The 17,087-nt window shown below is 36.7% G+C and overlaps 1 protein-coding gene across 1 annotated transcript in view; it reads left to right on the top strand.

Annotated features, from left to right (window-relative positions):
* Nucleotides 1–9,836: 9,836 nt before the first annotated feature.
* Nucleotides 9,837–17,087, top strand: part of Myo3a (myosin IIIA) — a 186,232-nt gene continuing 178,981 nt past the window's right edge. Inside the window, exons 1-2 of the mRNA XM_013515344.1 lie at nt 9,837–10,232; nt 10,391–10,477. The gene's annotated coding sequence lies outside the window, so the exon portion shown is untranslated. The remainder of the gene's footprint in view (nt 10,233–10,390; nt 10,478–17,087) is intronic.

The following is a 17,087-nucleotide window of genomic DNA, read 5'->3' as shown; positions in this document are numbered from 1 at the left end:
GAATTTCAGATTCAGAAATAAGTAAATATGAAGATATTTTGGGACATCTATGAAGTTTCCTACTCTTCTATGTAGAGAAACACCTATGCATTGAATGGCAATCAACTGTACCTCACCATCATGAGAATGGCTACTATAAAAATGAAATAAAAATAAGGTTGGGTAGGGATAGGCCTGGTATGCACAAGGCCTTCAGTTGTACCTCCAGCACCAAGAAAACAACAAATTGATTAACTAACTAACAAGTGTTAATGAAGAAATAGAGAGATTAGAATTCTTGTGCACTGTTTCTGGGAATGTAAAATGGCACAGTCACTATGAAAAACAGTACAGTGGTTCTTCAAAAGCTTAAAAATAGAATTACCATTTGATCCAGGAATTCTACTCACAGATACACATCCAAAAGAACTGAAAGTGGGTACTGCAGGAAATATTGGAAATTCAGGTTCAAAGAAGCACTATTCACCATAACGAAAAGGTAGAAGTGACCCAAGTGTGTATAGATGGATAAATGCATAAACAAAATGGGGATTCTGTTTTTGCATCTGAATGCATACGTACAATAGAAGATCACTTAGGACTAGAGGAAGGAAATTCTAATACATGCTACAACATACATGAACTTTGAGGACATTATGCTAAAGGACAAATAAAGTATGATTCCACTTATGTGAGATATCTAGAGTGGTCAAACCCATAGATGCAGAAAGTAGTATTGTGGATGCCAGGGGCTAGGGTGGAAAAGAGAATGGGATTTACCATCCATTGAGTACATAATTTTAGTTTTATAGGATGAAAAGAGTTCTGTGAATAGATGATGGTGATGGTGGACAACACAGTTAATGAACCTAGTAACACTGATCTGTCAGTTTAAAAATAAAGATACTAAATTTTATGTACACTTTCCCAAAAGTTTTAAGAAGTTTTTTTAAAGGCAATCAAACAATCTGGCCTATTAACAGCCTTTATTTCTTAGCTGAACAATTGTCTGTGTGTATATACATACACATACATATAAAATCAAAGCAAGGCCATTAGAATGTGTTAGGTTAGAGAATTTTTATAATAAGGCAACTCTATAAAGTATACTGCGTGTAAATTGCTATTCACTGCTTGGGTTCAGAACTTACAAATCATCCTACCTGAGATTAGGTATTTACCTTTCTTAGCCTTAGTTTAAACACCTGCAAGGTGGAAATGCAAATCTCTTTCTAGCAGGGTTCTTTCAAATATGGAGTTAAATGTAGCACACATATGACAGAGTCAGTCAACCCTCTTGGCTCTTCCCATAGATAAGCACATTAAAATGACAACTGCAGCTTGATCATCACTGTCAAAAAGATCCGAAGGTCAGAAATATCATATATATCAGAGAAAGGGAAAAGGGTGATGGTCCCACTCTTTTTCTTCAGAATAATGAGTTGACTGCTTTGCAGAATAGAGGTGTACATTATAGCACCCATTTTCTGGCTCTACAAGGGGTCATAGTTCCCAATACTCACCCCACCTCTACCCCTCCCTATAACCTGGGTTTTTGTCTTTGTTTGTTTATTGTCTTTTTGAGACAGGGTTTCACCATGCATTCCTACAATCTGGACTCTGCTTGACCAACAAAGCTGAAATCTCCTGCAGCAAGGGGCTAAAATTATTTGTTTTGATTTCCTTCACTTAAAAGATGTTTCTGTGTATGTTTTTAAGCACTATACACCAAATGCTCAAAGGTTTTTTAAAAGAACACATTCTTTGCAGACTTGAGTGGAAAACAATATAATAAGCTCTGAATACACCACTATAAAGGTACATTTTGGTTTTTGTTTATTACATTTACTTAGCTGGTTTTTCTGCTTTTCAAAGCTCCTTCATGGAGTCTAGTGTCCCTATTACACTAATTGGCAATGTAAATATTTTAACAAACTCTGTGGTATTACTTTACCTCAGCTTTAGGTAAATGTATAATTCAACACTACCAAGACAACTTGCATCACACCATAATTTGATGCCTCTTGGCATCCAATCCATTAATTACATGGCAACAAATTTTGCAAAATTTTGAAATCACAAATTAGTATGTAATGCAGAAGTCAAGGTTATGTGTTCATTTCCATCCTATGAACCCTCAACAGGATACTTTGGAATTTTTATTAGTATTTTCTCAAATCAAAGAGAATAATATTCTTTCACACATGAACATGCTCTGAAGACTTGGCCTATTAATTAACTATTATAATCATAGGGAAAGTTAATTATATTGTTGATCAGGAGAAGTTCATTCTGAACCATGTTTACCTTAAAAACTATTTCACGGTCATTAAAGGATTCTCATTCGGTCTCTCTGCACCTTTCTCATAGTGTTAAAGGGGCGGGATATGCAAACATTATTCTCTTTTCCTTCCCTCTTTTCCTTTTCTTTGTTCTCCTACTTTTTGGTCCCCAAAGTGTGGTATTTTTGAAAATCTCTGCTTTAGCAGGAACAAGCTAACAAACAAGGAAAAATATCCAACTGTTTCATAAAAATGGTTGTTTTCACTGGTTCTGTGATTCACCTGTAATTGCCCAACTGATTCTTTATTAGAATCAGTGGAGTAGGTTTGAAATCTGGGACTGTTGTTCCCTGGGGCTCCAGCCTGCCTTTCCATTTTGATGAGATCAGTCATAGGAAACGTGATGCAAAAAGCGGCGGCGCTCTGGCCAGCTCTGGTAGAACTTGAGTCTGAGGCCCTCTCCAGTAACACAACCAGAGCCCTCCATGTGTTAGCATTGAAAACAAGCCAGGCGATGGCTACATGTGACCTTCCTTTTGGTACATTTAATCATCCACCCTGGGCAGATAGGATTCATTTACATAATTCAGAACCCTCATTCACGGAAAGAATACAGTTAGCATAATTCTCCCATATTTGCTTAACGATTTTTGAACCTGAGGTTTATGTTGATAATGAATATGCATCCAATTTTCTGTGTTATCTTTATTTAAATTTGTACGGAATACTAAACACTGGGCATTTCGAGCAGAAAACATTCCATTTTTTCAATACATACAATTGACAAATAATTGACAAATCTCATGAAGACCACAAAGCTAGACTACCAATTCAGTTATTTAATTTACAATAATCAATGCTGAACATTTTTTTTTTCTTTTTTGTTTTTGTGCTTAAGCATGCCCTATCACAAAAGACACAAAATTTTATTTACAGGGCTTTTAGTTTTCTTCAAGCTGTATCTCAAGCACTTTCTAAAGTACAAGTCACAAATAGGATGTGTCTTTAAAGAAAAAGTCTTCCAAATTTGACGTTTGAGATAACTATTGAATACAGCTAATAGTGGTTATAAAACTACCTGAAGGAAACTCTAGTTTAGTGTAGCAAACTCCCCCTGGACAGCTGAGTTCTTCACTCTTATTATACTACTAGCTGAACACATATTCCATTGCTTTGGTTACAAGACTATTATCTGTTTTTGTCAGAAATAGCATGATAGTCACTACTAGAAGCTTTGTACAGGTTAGCAAAAGGGTCTCATGGTTAAAATTCTAGCAGTACTTCTGAGTATATTGACTGGTGGTACAAAGGGCTGAGATGGAGAAAACAAAGTTTATTTGCCACTGTTTACCGTAACACTTTACTCTGTACATGGTTTTATACCAATCATGATGGATTTTTCAAAAACTCTTCTGTCTTTGTAAAAGTTTTTTGGAACTTAAGTTTACATTGAGAATGAATATGCATCCAATTTCCTGTGTCAGACATCCCATATTTTAAGATATTTCTATATTGTATAAATTAAATACATAGGAAGAGATGCTTGTGGAAACCCAAACACAATTATCCAAACATCTTCAAGGTGATCTTCTGAAATCAGTATCCTTTAGAATATAAGAAAATCCAACTGGGCAGGAGATAATGTTACCTTTTGTGATTGACCATATTTATTAGATTAAACTTACTTTTCCCTATTGCAGGAAGTTGGGCCTAACTCCAACAAAGGGATTTTGCATTATTGAAATGTTCGCCTGTTATCTTGAAGTTCAAGGTGGTGATGGAAGTTCTGGCCAAAATCCTTCCAACTGGTGGAACTCCACATTTATCCTTATGAGCTGGGACAACTGGTTATGGTGGCAATGCACCTGTGTGCTGGACATGTAGCTATGAGATTCAATATTTGCACTGTTATGTTTTTGTCTTGTTTTAGTCCTATTCCTTCTATCCTCCTGTTCCTCCCATTTGAACTGGGGATATTTATCCTGTGCCGTTGTATGATAGAAGTGTTTAACTTTCTGTTTAATTTTTAAAGAGGCTAAAAGAATTTCTATTTATTGAATTAACAAAGTACGGGGACCTTATAGATGTTTTTGTTTAGTATCCATAACATTTGGCCAAAACCTATCTTAAAATTAATCAGGTATTGAGCAAAGGTCCTGGTTAAAGGCTGGAGACAAAGAAAGGTGGCCATGGTGCTACCATGGACTATGCTGTGAACTTGATATATGGCCTCAGACAAGTGAATTCATTGCAAATATCCAGTAAATGATGTTTAAATGCCCTTTCTCTCCTATTACACTTTCCACCCTCCAACTCAATATACTCCATCAAGGAAAATACACAGTTATAAATATAGACATAAGTATACCATAGAGAGGGTTTAAAAACAAACAAAAGTAAGAAAACCTCATGCTATATTTCAAACTTTCAAAAATCTGTACTGTAAATATTTTGAAGGAAAGATGTCAGATATCTTCCTCTCCATACAGGCATGTGCCACCACAACCAGCTACTTTTATACCCTACTGGATACCCTCATTCTTGTCCATTCTGTCTACCCCCAACATATGTGTATTATAAATTTACTTTGCATCGGTTAGATTTATTACATTTTCTTTGAAAACACATCATTTAGAGTAAAACTTTTTTTGTATTATAATTTTATTTCCAATGAAGACTTCAAAACAAACATTCTAATTATGACAGTGATCACTTAAAATTTTATTTTTCTAATTATGAGATCTAATGGAAGTATCTGATATTAAATGAATTTAAATCAAGGTAAGAAATAGATAACCAAAAGAAAGTGATCATTCATAAGAAATGTATTTTTCCTTTCTACTCATTCTATTACTGCCTGAAAGATAAAGACAATAAGCAAATAAGCCTGTGTTTTAGGCAGTATATGAAATTGCTTGTTTACACTTTATGGAAATGCAACTTCCAATGAAATTACAAAGTGAACAGTACATATCTCCTCCTTCCTGTACAATAATATAATGACAAAGCAATGACAGAAGTTCAAAATCCATAAACATGAAGTAGAAGGCACTAAAAGATTTTAAACAGTGTGATATTTTACAAATAACTGCGTAAATAAAATCTTGGACTTCTTCTGCCTGAATAGATGATGCAGTAAGAAATAAATTTGGTACACTTGAACCAGTAAGATGTATGATGTAAATGTTTATAGGTCCAGGAAGCAACCAGACCAGAATGCCCAAGATAATGATTAAGAAAACACCTGAGCCACCTGCTCTAACAAGTTAAGAATCCAGACCATAAATTAGATGATTTAGATAGGATTGGTGGTGAACGAATACATTGATCTTAACTATATGGGATCATTTATATCAATAATTTTCCAGCTTAAAATATCAGCTCATATAGAAGACACTTCTGCAAACATTTTATAGTTACACATGGCAAAGATGGGTTTCAAATTCAGTACAAAGAAGAGTTCTAGCATTTAAACGCATTCAGTAAATACTGAGTGATAGATTTTTTTAAATGGACAGATGAAATTTCTGAACAGTGCCAATTGTATGAATCTTACTAATTTTAGAAAATGCTCTTCCTTAGGAAAGGAACAATCAAGTATATCAAAACTTAGATTATAACAGATTGGTAACTATAGAAGAGAATCAAACTACAATCTGAGCACTCATATAGGTGCTAGCTTTGGAAATTTATTACCTTAAACAGATTACTACAATTGTCATCTTCGAAAAGCCTTTTTATTTCATACTACAGTTTCCTTTTTACTAAATAAGAGACATCTGCCTTACAGTAATTTCCATCAGAAAGGAATGTAGTGCATATAAAATGATATTCTTGAAGATTTTGCACATCTAGAGAGGAGAGAACTATTTTTTTTTCCTTACCTGAGAGGGTCAAGTTCATATAAGGAGTTTCTTAAGGCAACATTCTACTTTTACTCAAGGAAAGAGAATCTCAGGTTCATTTTGCAGTCCAAATCTTTTGCTAATCCTTTTATCCCCGGCCCTGCTTAGCTTTGAGTCTATCAAAACAACCTCTGGTGTGCTGTCTCCATTGTGGAAATGAACAATGAATCTGACTGTAAGGGACCATAGGCGCTATCATGGTTTTAGGCTGTTGGACACAGTGTTCTCTTCTGCTGGTACTGTACTTCCACCTATTACAATTCAATAGCAGTGTTACTTCCATTGACTTATCAGAAGCTTCCCAACCTTTTCTTGCTTTTAGGACCCTCCTTTATGATCTTAGAACTCACTGAGGAATCCAAAGAACTTGTTTTGTGTTATATCTATTGATATTTACCCCATTAGAAATTAAAATAGAAAAATTCAAAGAATCTATTTATGTTTAAAATAATTCTAAAATCCTAAGTAGACATTAAATATGAGAACTATGTTTAGTGAAAAACGCCTGTATTTTTCTAAATCAGAGAAATTTCATGAGAGAAACGGCACTGTTTCACATCTGTCTTGGTTACTTTTCTCTCGTTGCTGGGACAAAATACCCAATGCCCAAAATGAACGAAGGAAAGGTTTATTTAGCTTACAGTTTGTGGAGGTTTCAGTCCATGCTTGGCTGGCTCCGAGGCAGAAGGTAGCAAAGCAACAAGAGCAAAGCCAGGAACGGCAGCCGAACAGCAGTGCAGCCAGAGCAAAAGGGAGGAATGGCAGCAAGCAGCTTCTTTCCCTGCCTTACTTTGTAAACAGGCTACCCCCACCTAAGGGGCATGTAGCTCTCACATAATCTCCATGCCCTCCTCTTCCACAGGCTCAGGATGTATACAAAATAAGCACCCTGGCTTCCTGCTGAGTCACTTAGCCAAACCTCTAGACTCCCCAAGTTGACACAATGTATCAACCATAACAACATCCCTACATATTTCTATCTGCTTCAACTCTCAATCCATTGTGATAAATGACATGTTACGGAGTCACTGGAAAACTTGGCTCCATACCATGAAAGAATAGGAATGGGAAACATTCTGTTATTATAAAAGTAATTTTGAACTTGTGAATCGCTGACAGGCTTTCTGAGGCCCCTAACCATGTACTAACCATACTCTAAGAGTCACTGGTCTCCTCTCTTCTAGCTTGTATGGTTTTCAGATGCATTCTAAAATAGATTTGTCTCTTGATAGCACAGTTGACTCTTCAAAAACACAGATTTGTACTGCACATGTCCACTTCTACACAGTTTTTTCTTCTTTCTTTTTTAGATTTGCAACAATTTGCAAAAAAACAACTGGCAGACGAACAGCATAGTCTAGAATAGTGAAAAAAATCTTACAAAGGTATATCTTGAATGTATAAAATATATGTAATAGTCTTTTATCATTTACTGCCACAGAAAATACACAAATCTATGCTGCTTTTTTTGGTACTGGGAATTGAACTTAAAACCCCTTGCTTGCCAGGCAGGCGCTTTGTCACTGAGTTATATCCCCAGCCCCCACAACTCTATTCTTAAAAGCTAAAACAAACCTAAAATCTTACCCTCACTAAGATTTATAGACCACTACATTTTGCCATTTGAAGTCTTGAAAATGTTAAAACACAAAGGAAGCAGCATTAAATCAAACTGCATAAATTTATCTGTAGTACATATTGTACTGTTGTAATAATTTCATAGCCACCTTCTGTTGCTATTGTGAGGAGTTAAAAGTTACACATGGATATTTCAAGGGGGGTGGTGGCTCACACTTACAATCCAGCATCCTAGGATGCTGAGGCAGGAGGATCTCCAGCTTAAGCCCAGCCTGAGAAAGTTAGCAACTTAGTAAGAACCTGTCTCAAAGTTTAAAAAAAAAAAAAAAAAAAAGGAGGGGTAATAGTTCAGTGTGAAAACCCTGGGTTCAATACCCAGTGTGTGTGTATGGGGGGAGGGTACACATGGAGTTTTGACTACAGTGGGGCTAAGGACCCCTAACTGCCACGTTGTTCAAGGGTTCACTTCAATTACATATTTAAAATCTTCTCTGGAGTCTAATATCTCTCCAACTAATAAAATATTTTATAGATAATTTCTTAACATTCTTTTGTTATTTTTCTCTCACAGTCTCTTTTTTTTAATCATTCCTGGTTATTTTATGTTCTTTCATACTATTGTGAGTGGGATTGATTTTTCTATCATATTTGTCGTGTATTAACTCATGGTCAACTTGGAACATCCAGCTAACCTGAATTAGCGTGGTGCTGGTTGTGGAGAGCCCACCTGAGGACTGTTGCCAATGGCATAAAAGGAGAACTAGAAGGGAAGATGGTGTGCTGTTCATTATTCTAGAGAAGCTTCTCGTGCTGGTTTTCCTGATATGAACTCAGCTGTTATCATCGGAGGAGCTGGGGTTTTGTTGCTGAAGATGCTGTGGTTCTTTTCAGGGAAGGCTGGTCTTCACTTTGAGCATTACTTCTTGGCGCCAGTGCAGATCCCTCAGCCTGCTGGCACAGATCCTTCATCCCACTGGTGCAGACTTTCTAGCTTCCACCACTGACCTTTGGGCCTCCCGGCGCAGATCCTTGATACAGACTTGCATGAGGCAATGTCATGGGCTTTAGGCCTTCAACTAGACTTGTGGAGGACATTGCCATGGGCTCTAGGTCTTCAGCTGGACTCATGCAGGACACTGCCATGGGATCCAGGCCCTCAGCTGGGTTCTTTGGGTCTCTAGTGTGTGGACAAGTCTCCTGCACTCTTCTGCATTTGACTCTTTGGGTGAATATTATAAAATAATCTTATAAATTATGTGTTCTGTATTAAATCCTTTCCCCTGTAAGCCCTGACTACAACAGTATTTTAGCTGTTTATCCTTTACCTATTTTAAAACTGCTGCTTTATCACTGTGTGTGGGACACTTGATTCTTCTCTTAATAACTTACCCATTTGGTGTAATTTTTTTAAAAACTTGAAAATTTGAAGCTGTTTATAGGCCACTGATATGTTGTATATTTAAAATCATCTGTCTAATGTCTAGATTTTAAAACTATTTTGTTAGAAAGGGTTTTAAAAACGTTCACACATGTTGAACCACCTTTTGACATATTCAAAGGATCTTAATTTTTTTTAAGGCACTAGGGCTTTGTGGCCTGTTTTATAATTCTTCTGACCCCATGGGATGAACAGAAGCACAAGCCGACTGTGGGTCTCACCTTTTACCTGTGAAGAGGAGGCATAACCTGAACCCTCCTCGGAGGCCGTCGGGTCCGGCCGGCCTGGCCCTCGCCCCAGCTCCCGGAGGGGGTTCCGCACGTCGGGGAGCAGGCCTCGGTGCGGGCAGGCAGGGTTGTCCCAGGGCGGCCGCTCCCTCGCGACTCACACCGCAGCCAGGGAGGCGACTCACCAGGACCTGCGGACCCGGCCCCAAGCGCCCAGGAGGCGGAGGCGCCCTTGGCCCGGGGCCTGGGGACGTGAAGGGCGCGGGCGCGCGCGGGGAGGGCGGGTGCGCGCGGGAAGGCTGGGCGGGCGCGTGCAGGGAGGGCGGGCGCGCGCGGGGACCATGCGCTGAGGGCCGAGGGGCCCCGGGCGGGAGGAGCGGCGGCGCAGGCGCAGTGGGTGGCGTCGGCTCACTCCAGCCCCCTCGCGTCTCCCAGGCGCAAAGAGCGAGCTGCAGAGTCGCAGTCCGACTTGAGAAACAGCAATTTTGCGCGTAAAGGCTCCTTCCCACTTGCGCGCCAGCCGCCCTCTTCTCCGGAACTTCGTGTTCGCACCTAGCTAAAATTCTCCTCCGAGAAAGTTTTTCTTCCGCGTTGATCGTTATGATGTGCATGGGCCTTAAGCTTTGACAGAGCTATTGTAATGGCACTGAAGTTTGCAAAAAAGAATTTTTGAAAAGACAAAGAATTTGCATGGATTTCCTGGGGTGTCTGCAGTTTTCTTTGTGAACTGACTGATTGTCCAGATGCTCTTAAAGTCGCAGGAGTTTTTACAGTTCAACTCAGTCCAGTAACCTTAGAGTTGTATGCCAACCCCGGAAATGAGGTGCTTTGTGTTCCCTGCTAGTTGTGTAAAATAACTAAACCTGAGGAATGAGTGGTGCAGTTCTGCCTAAATTGTTTCTAAATTAACTTCTGATTTCTTTCCCCAGCAGCCTGAATGTTTCTCTCTATAACACCATGAATTTTTATTGTGTGTTACAGACCCAGGACCACAGCTGCAGCCTAGACACGGACTGTATGCCGTAGTGTCTGAACATTATTATGCATTATTTTCAAGTTTTGTTAGAGGTAGGTGATAAAGTTGTCGAGTTTTCTGGATTTGCCAGTGCCTAAGTGCCAAGTTTTGACAGATGAATTAGAATGTATATTATTCATGCCATCTTGATTTTAGTACATTATAAAAAGATAACTTTTAAAATGGGAAAAATACAGATAGAAGTATAAGCTTTCAAAGATAACTTGTTCTTTATGATATATTGATAATGATGTCTCGCCTGTGAAAAATTACTCTCATCTGTCTTAGTCCTTTTTTATTATTATTGTTGGAGACAAAGATGCAAAATAAAAGATTTGCTGATCTTTGGTAGGGGATATATATAGAGAGAAAGACAGAGACAGAGACAGAGAGATTTTGGTCTCATCGCATAATGGATGACATCATCCTGCACTCTTTGTTCGGAGCCTAATATTTTGTGCCTATATTACTGGAAAAATAACTTTTATCCATCAAATCTAAAATATTCGAAGGCCCATTAGTTGTTATAGCTATCAAATAGTGTTGATAAACAGAAATTATAAAGCTCAAGTATACTTTAGAATGCATACTTGACTTTTAATGTGAACTATATAAAGTTCTGATATGAAATGTTTATCATCTTAATTTCTGTAATGTCACTTCAGACTCACTTTTTACAAACAAGGATCTTTTCCTTAGTTTTGTTATAAATTACTTGAAAGATGTGAACTACCAAATAAATTTCTTTTTCCTGGTAATAGAATTGTCCATTAGATGCTAAATAGAAGATTTTCACTAGGCTTTCACAGTAATGAAGACCATTTATCAATTTGGGGCACACAGGAAGTGAGCAGCCTCAGCTTGGGCAGGATTACTCTTTTATACTGATGCCATCTACTATTGAACAGGTAATTTCTACCTGACCTGGTTTATTTTTTAATTCTACCATTTACAAGTACCTTAAAAACTTTGAGACTTTTATGAAATTAGGAGCTATAGTAATGCCTTTCTAAAAGTTTTCTTATGAGCACATTGGTACCTAAACTATGACAGGAAGACAGAGAAATGTGGCTGCTGCCTTAGCCATTTTTCCTTTGCCTTGGAGTAATCAGACTGTGGATAGGTTTATGTTTATTGACCACTACTCGATAAGGAACACAAGGGTTCATGAAAAAGTCATAAGTTGATAGTTTTTCTTTGTTTGTTTGGTTTTTGGAATTGAACTTGGCACTTGCCAGGCAGGCGCTGTGCTGCTGAACTATATCCTCAGCCCCTCACATATTCAAATGAGTAAGTTTTGTGTATATTCCTGTAGTCCTAGCTGAAGATGGGCACTCACTCTTAGGGTGGGCACCTGCTCTTAATTTGCCACAGAGCTGTCGCTCTGATGTACTTTACCAACACCAGCATCACTCATGTGTTTTACCTCCCCCATCTCTGCAGAGACTTGGGTTTGTGATTCCTGACTCTGGAAGTAATGCCTTACTAACCTGAACCCAAACTGTAGCCCAACTTTTATCCTTAAAAGTGTGTAATTCTGCACTACTTTTACAAAGCAGTTCCTCATAAAAATCAGGTGATATTTATATCAGCTCTTAGAATTTGTTCAGACATGCATTATTACCCCATTTTACAATTGTGGACATTGCCTCATAGTTTTCTATGAAAGCTTAAAATAGTGATCTGTTGCTTTTTTTTTCTAGAAAATGATGGCCTTTCTTTTAGGTTCAGCATTTTTTAAGCAAGTAATTTTATCTTCATAATTACAAAGGGAGAAAATGAGTGGTGGGAAGCAGAACACACATATGAAAGTCTATAAGTACACTTTTCTCCCCAGCTATAAAACATTGTTCAGCAAATTAAAGGGAATAAAGTGAGTGTGATGGCTTAGTCAAAATAAAGCATGCATATAACTGGATAAGGTACGTTTTAAACTCAACTTTATCGTCTGTATTGTTGGAAACCGGAGAGGGAGGTGTATCTTTCCATCTGGTCTGTATTGAATTAGACCAGAGATTCCTGTGAATCTGTGTTTTCTGAGAAATGAGATGCCTGAAACTTGTTTGGTGATCAGCCTTGTGTTTTATATAACATGCTCAATTTTCTTCGCAGGCCTCTTTTACGTGGGCCTAATTGTGCATGGTCTTGATGCTGTGTGACTGTGTGACCAAATAGAAAATCAGGGCTTGCAGAGACTTGGGGGAAACAAATCCTAGGTCATGAGGCAAAAGAGGGCTTACAGTGAGTATTCTAAAGACCGGTCAGAAGAGAGAGAGTGAGGTTGAAATGACTGAGTGGTGAAGAACACAGGATGAGTTATGGAAGTCAGAAATGGCCACAGCATTGGGGGACACAATAAGAACATGGATTTTAGCAGGAAAATAAAATGAACGATTTCTGTGTTGAGTTCATTTCTAACTGCTCTATGGAGACAACATCAGTAACTGACCTGTTGACATTCCAGTGTCTTTTCTATCACAGGCAGAAACTTCTTTTGATATTTGCTGTAAACATTAACTGTAAACGTTTAAGCAGGTTGGTAGAATTGGTATGTAAAGGGAAAGGCCTCTGAACAGTATTCTATAGAAAATACATGATGAATAGTTGTGAAAGTGAGAATTGTGGTATGCAAATCCTGCTTGGTTTTGAGTAAAGCCAACTGTTGCTTTCTTTGCCTGCTCTGTATCATCTAGCAACTTGCAGTTTCATTGAGAAATGGTATTGTCTGCATATATTTTGGAAAAACTAACAATTAAATTTGATAGTTGCCTTATATTTAAAAGAAAATGTAGTCAGATCATTTATGAAACAGTTATCCCAATGTTGTATTTCTAGGTACTTTCATTGACAAATATTTTAGCATTATATAAAAAGTATAATGAAATACTTCAACAGAATGATCTTTGAGAATAACTTGTACCTGCTTGTTAGAGGATATAAAAGATCCAAATTAAATGCTTGGTGTTGGAATATCAAGGCCCATTACTACAAACACCTCAAGAAAAATGGTTTTTATTTTTCTTTTTTCCTTCTGCATTTCCAGGAAGTTAACCATTTGACCTGTTTTTAAGTATGTCTTTTCCTCCTTAATACTATCCACCTGTATCTTTGCTTTTCTTCATTTTAAACATTTAAAAACTTTATTTAACTTTTTTTATCCATGTGTTTTTGCTATAGAAAATAGGTAATTTGTTTCAGGGACTTGTTATCTGTATATGGTCTGTATTTTATATATATAACATAATATATGTCATATCTTGATCATTTTCAGTGCCTTTACCTCTTCTCTTCCTTTCCTCCTCTTGTTGATCCCTTACCTCATCTCTACGAAGTCTTTGTCATCTACCATCTGTTCTTTTATTTTCTTTATTTTACTCTTTATTTATATTTTAGGTTACTCATATAAGAGAAACTATGTGATATAGAGTTTCTAAAGAGGTAAAGATGTCATACTAGTTATATATGCATGCCAGTGTTTATGGCACTGCAACTCACAATAGCTAAGCTCTGGAAATACCCTAGGTTAGTGGTAATGAACCTGTGGCATGTGTGCCACAGCAGGCTTTTGTTATTGCTGAAAGTTCTGAAAGATTTGCCACCACTGGCCTAGATATTCATCAACAGAGGATCAGATAAAGAAAATGTGGCATATATACACCATGCAATATTATTCAGTCATAAAGAAGAATGAAGTAATTCACTTGCAGGGCAATAGATGGAATTGAGACCATAATGTTAAGTAAAGTAAGTCATACACAGAAAGTTAAATATCCTGGTTTTCTTTTCTTTTCTTTTTGTTTTCTTCTTCTCAGTCTTCATGGGGATTTGTCTAGTTTTTAAAAATTCTTTTTGAAGAATTATTGTATGTATCAGTCTTCTAATCTTATTCTTTATAATCTCTTAAATTTTACTCTTCCTTTTTCTCCTTTTGTTGATTTTATTATGAGGATATATAACAGTTCTTCCTTTCTAGCATAAAATTTGAGGCTATTTATTTCCCCCTGTGAACTGCTTTAACTGCACACCATAAATTTTGATGAGTAGTACTTTCTTTGTTATTCAGTTCTAAGTCTATTTTTAAATGTTCATCCTATTTTTTCTTGGATTCTTGAGTTGTTTAGTCATTCCCTTTTACAGTATCCAGTTATGTAGTTTTAAAACATTTTTCTTTTAGTTGTTGATTTCCGATTTCATTGCATTTGTCATATGTGCTCATAAAGAATATCTTTGTTCTTGGACATAGGGTTCCATATATATTCTAGCACATCTGATACAGTCAGAAATGGTGAAATTGAGCTACTGCTCCCTTTCCTTCATTCAGCTATGGGCACGGCATCACTCTGGTGATTATCTCTGCTTAACTTTAGGAGGTCATGCTGCCCAAGGTGGCAGATCATTAATTCCAACACAAGTGGAAGACAAAATGAGAGGCACTTGGAGTCAGAGGTGGCTGACCACAGTGGGAGGCACCTGACGTTAGAGGTGCCTGACCTTTTAAATACTGGAATCCTGAATTGTGCTGAAGCTTTTAAAGGGTTCCTCTTCCCGAGTTCCTCTTCCCTCTGCCTGTTGCTGCTATCCTGTGATCTTCAGTAAATGTAACTACTGTACTGACTTTACTATGAGGTATATGCTTGTCAGTTCTTTCCTTGATGTAGACAAGAACCTGAACTACTTTGGCCCACTCAACTGTAACACATACACTAAATTCTCCTTGTTAATATGTTGTTTAAATTTTACATATTTTAAAATTTTTGTCCATTTACTCAAGAATCACTGAGGTATATTGAAATTTCTCAATAAAATTGTAAATTTCTCCATTTATCTTTTTTCTTCCAAATTTTATTTAATATATTTTGCAGCTCTATTTTTGAGCTATATTTTCTTGGTAAATTAAGATTTTGATTGCTTTGCAGTTGACTGTCTTACCTTTAATGAGTATTTTTTACCCTAACAAATATCAGATATAGTCCTAACAAAGTTCATGCTTTGTTCTGTTTAGTATTTACATAGCACTGTTATTTTACTTCCAATAATTCTCTGTAGGTTGTATGTATATCTCTGTAAATATTCTATAAATAGAGTTCTATCTTTTCTTTGTTATGTTTGATCCATTAGTAATTATTACTTACTGGCCTATTTATAATTATTCTCACAAGATTATTTCTTTTCTTTTGCTGTTTCCTTTATGCTTTTTCACTGAGGTTTTGGTTTCATTAGCTTTTTATTTTTTATTTTTATTTTTTTGTTTTTGCAATTATATATAGTTTATTGAAAATACATATTTTTTCCTTTTTACTTGCTGATTGTAATAATAACAATAGTAACTGTAAATGAAACACAGGAGTGAGAGCAAGGTCCATGGAAATGAAATTAAAGCTGTCCTCTGAGAAGTACATTCAGAAATATTTACATGAACTATAAATAAGCCAAATGTACATATTACATCGTTATGCTTTTTAAATTTTATTTTCAAGAGAAAAAGAAACAAAATTTCAAAATAAGATAATAGGAGAATAACTATGGTGAATACATTGCACTTTGTTATCTTCAAAGTAGTTACTCAGAGTACAAGATATAGGCATGAAAATTGTCCAAACAATATTAGCACAAACCTTTCTTTTCAATAAACTAAGAGAAATTGGTGTTATAACTATCTTAACTGTCTTGTGTATATATATAGTTTTTTTTTCTTCCTTTTCTTTTCCTTCTTTTTTCTTTCCCCCATCCCAGTTTCTCTTTCTTTTCGAACAGTTTCTACCCATTTCACAATATCTATCATATATTTTGGATCTTACTTACTCTTTTAGCTTCTCACACTAGGGAGACTATGATGTTTACACATGTAACTCTGATTTATTTCGCTTATGAGTATGGTTTCAAGTTGCATCCATTTACCTATAAAAGTTTCAACTTTATCTTTCTTTATGACTGAGTAGTACTCCATTGTATCAAAAGACTACATCTTTTTTATCCATTCCTCAGTTGATGGGCATTTGGGTTGTTTCCAAGATTTAGCTATTACAAACTGTGCTGCTGTAAACATGGATGCACATATATCACTGTGGTATGATGATTTTAATTCTTCTGCATAGATACCTAGAAGGGGAATAGCTGAGTTGAATGGGACTTCTAATCCTAGTTTTTTGAGGAATATTCATATTCATTTCTACAATGGTTGCACCAGTCTAAACTCCCACCAACAATGGAGAAGGGTTTTTTTTTTTTTCTCCCAGCCCCTTCAGCACTTGTTATTGGTTGATTTATTCATAAGAACTATTATTTCTGGAGTGAGATTCAATTTTAGTGTTGCTTTAATTTGCATTTCTCAAATGAGCAATGATGTTGAACATTCTTTCACATATTTATTTGCTGTTTGTATTTTTTCATCTGAGAAGTGCCTGTTTATCTCAGCTGCCCATTTTCAGATTGGATCTTTGAATTTGAAGGGTCTGATTTTTTTTCAGTTCTTTATATTTTTAGATGTAAGTCTGTTGTCTGAGGGACAGCAGGCTGTAATTTTTCCCCATGCTATGGGTTATCTTTTCACTTTGTTGGGGATTTCTTTTGCTGTTCAAAAGCTTTTTAATAAGGTCAGATCTCTGGGCTGGGGATTTAGTTCAGTGGCAAAGCGCCTGCCTGGCAAGTGCAAGGTCGTGAGTT

The sequence above is a fragment of the Chinchilla lanigera genome, unplaced genomic scaffold (genome assembly GCF_000276665.1).
Source record: "Chinchilla lanigera isolate Chin_1 unplaced genomic scaffold, ChiLan1.0 scaffold00028, whole genome shotgun sequence".
NCBI classification, from domain to species: domain Eukaryota; kingdom Metazoa; phylum Chordata; class Mammalia; order Rodentia; family Chinchillidae; genus Chinchilla; species Chinchilla lanigera.
Note: the sequence above shows the minus strand (reverse complement) of the source record. Positions and strands in the feature narration are given on the sequence as shown.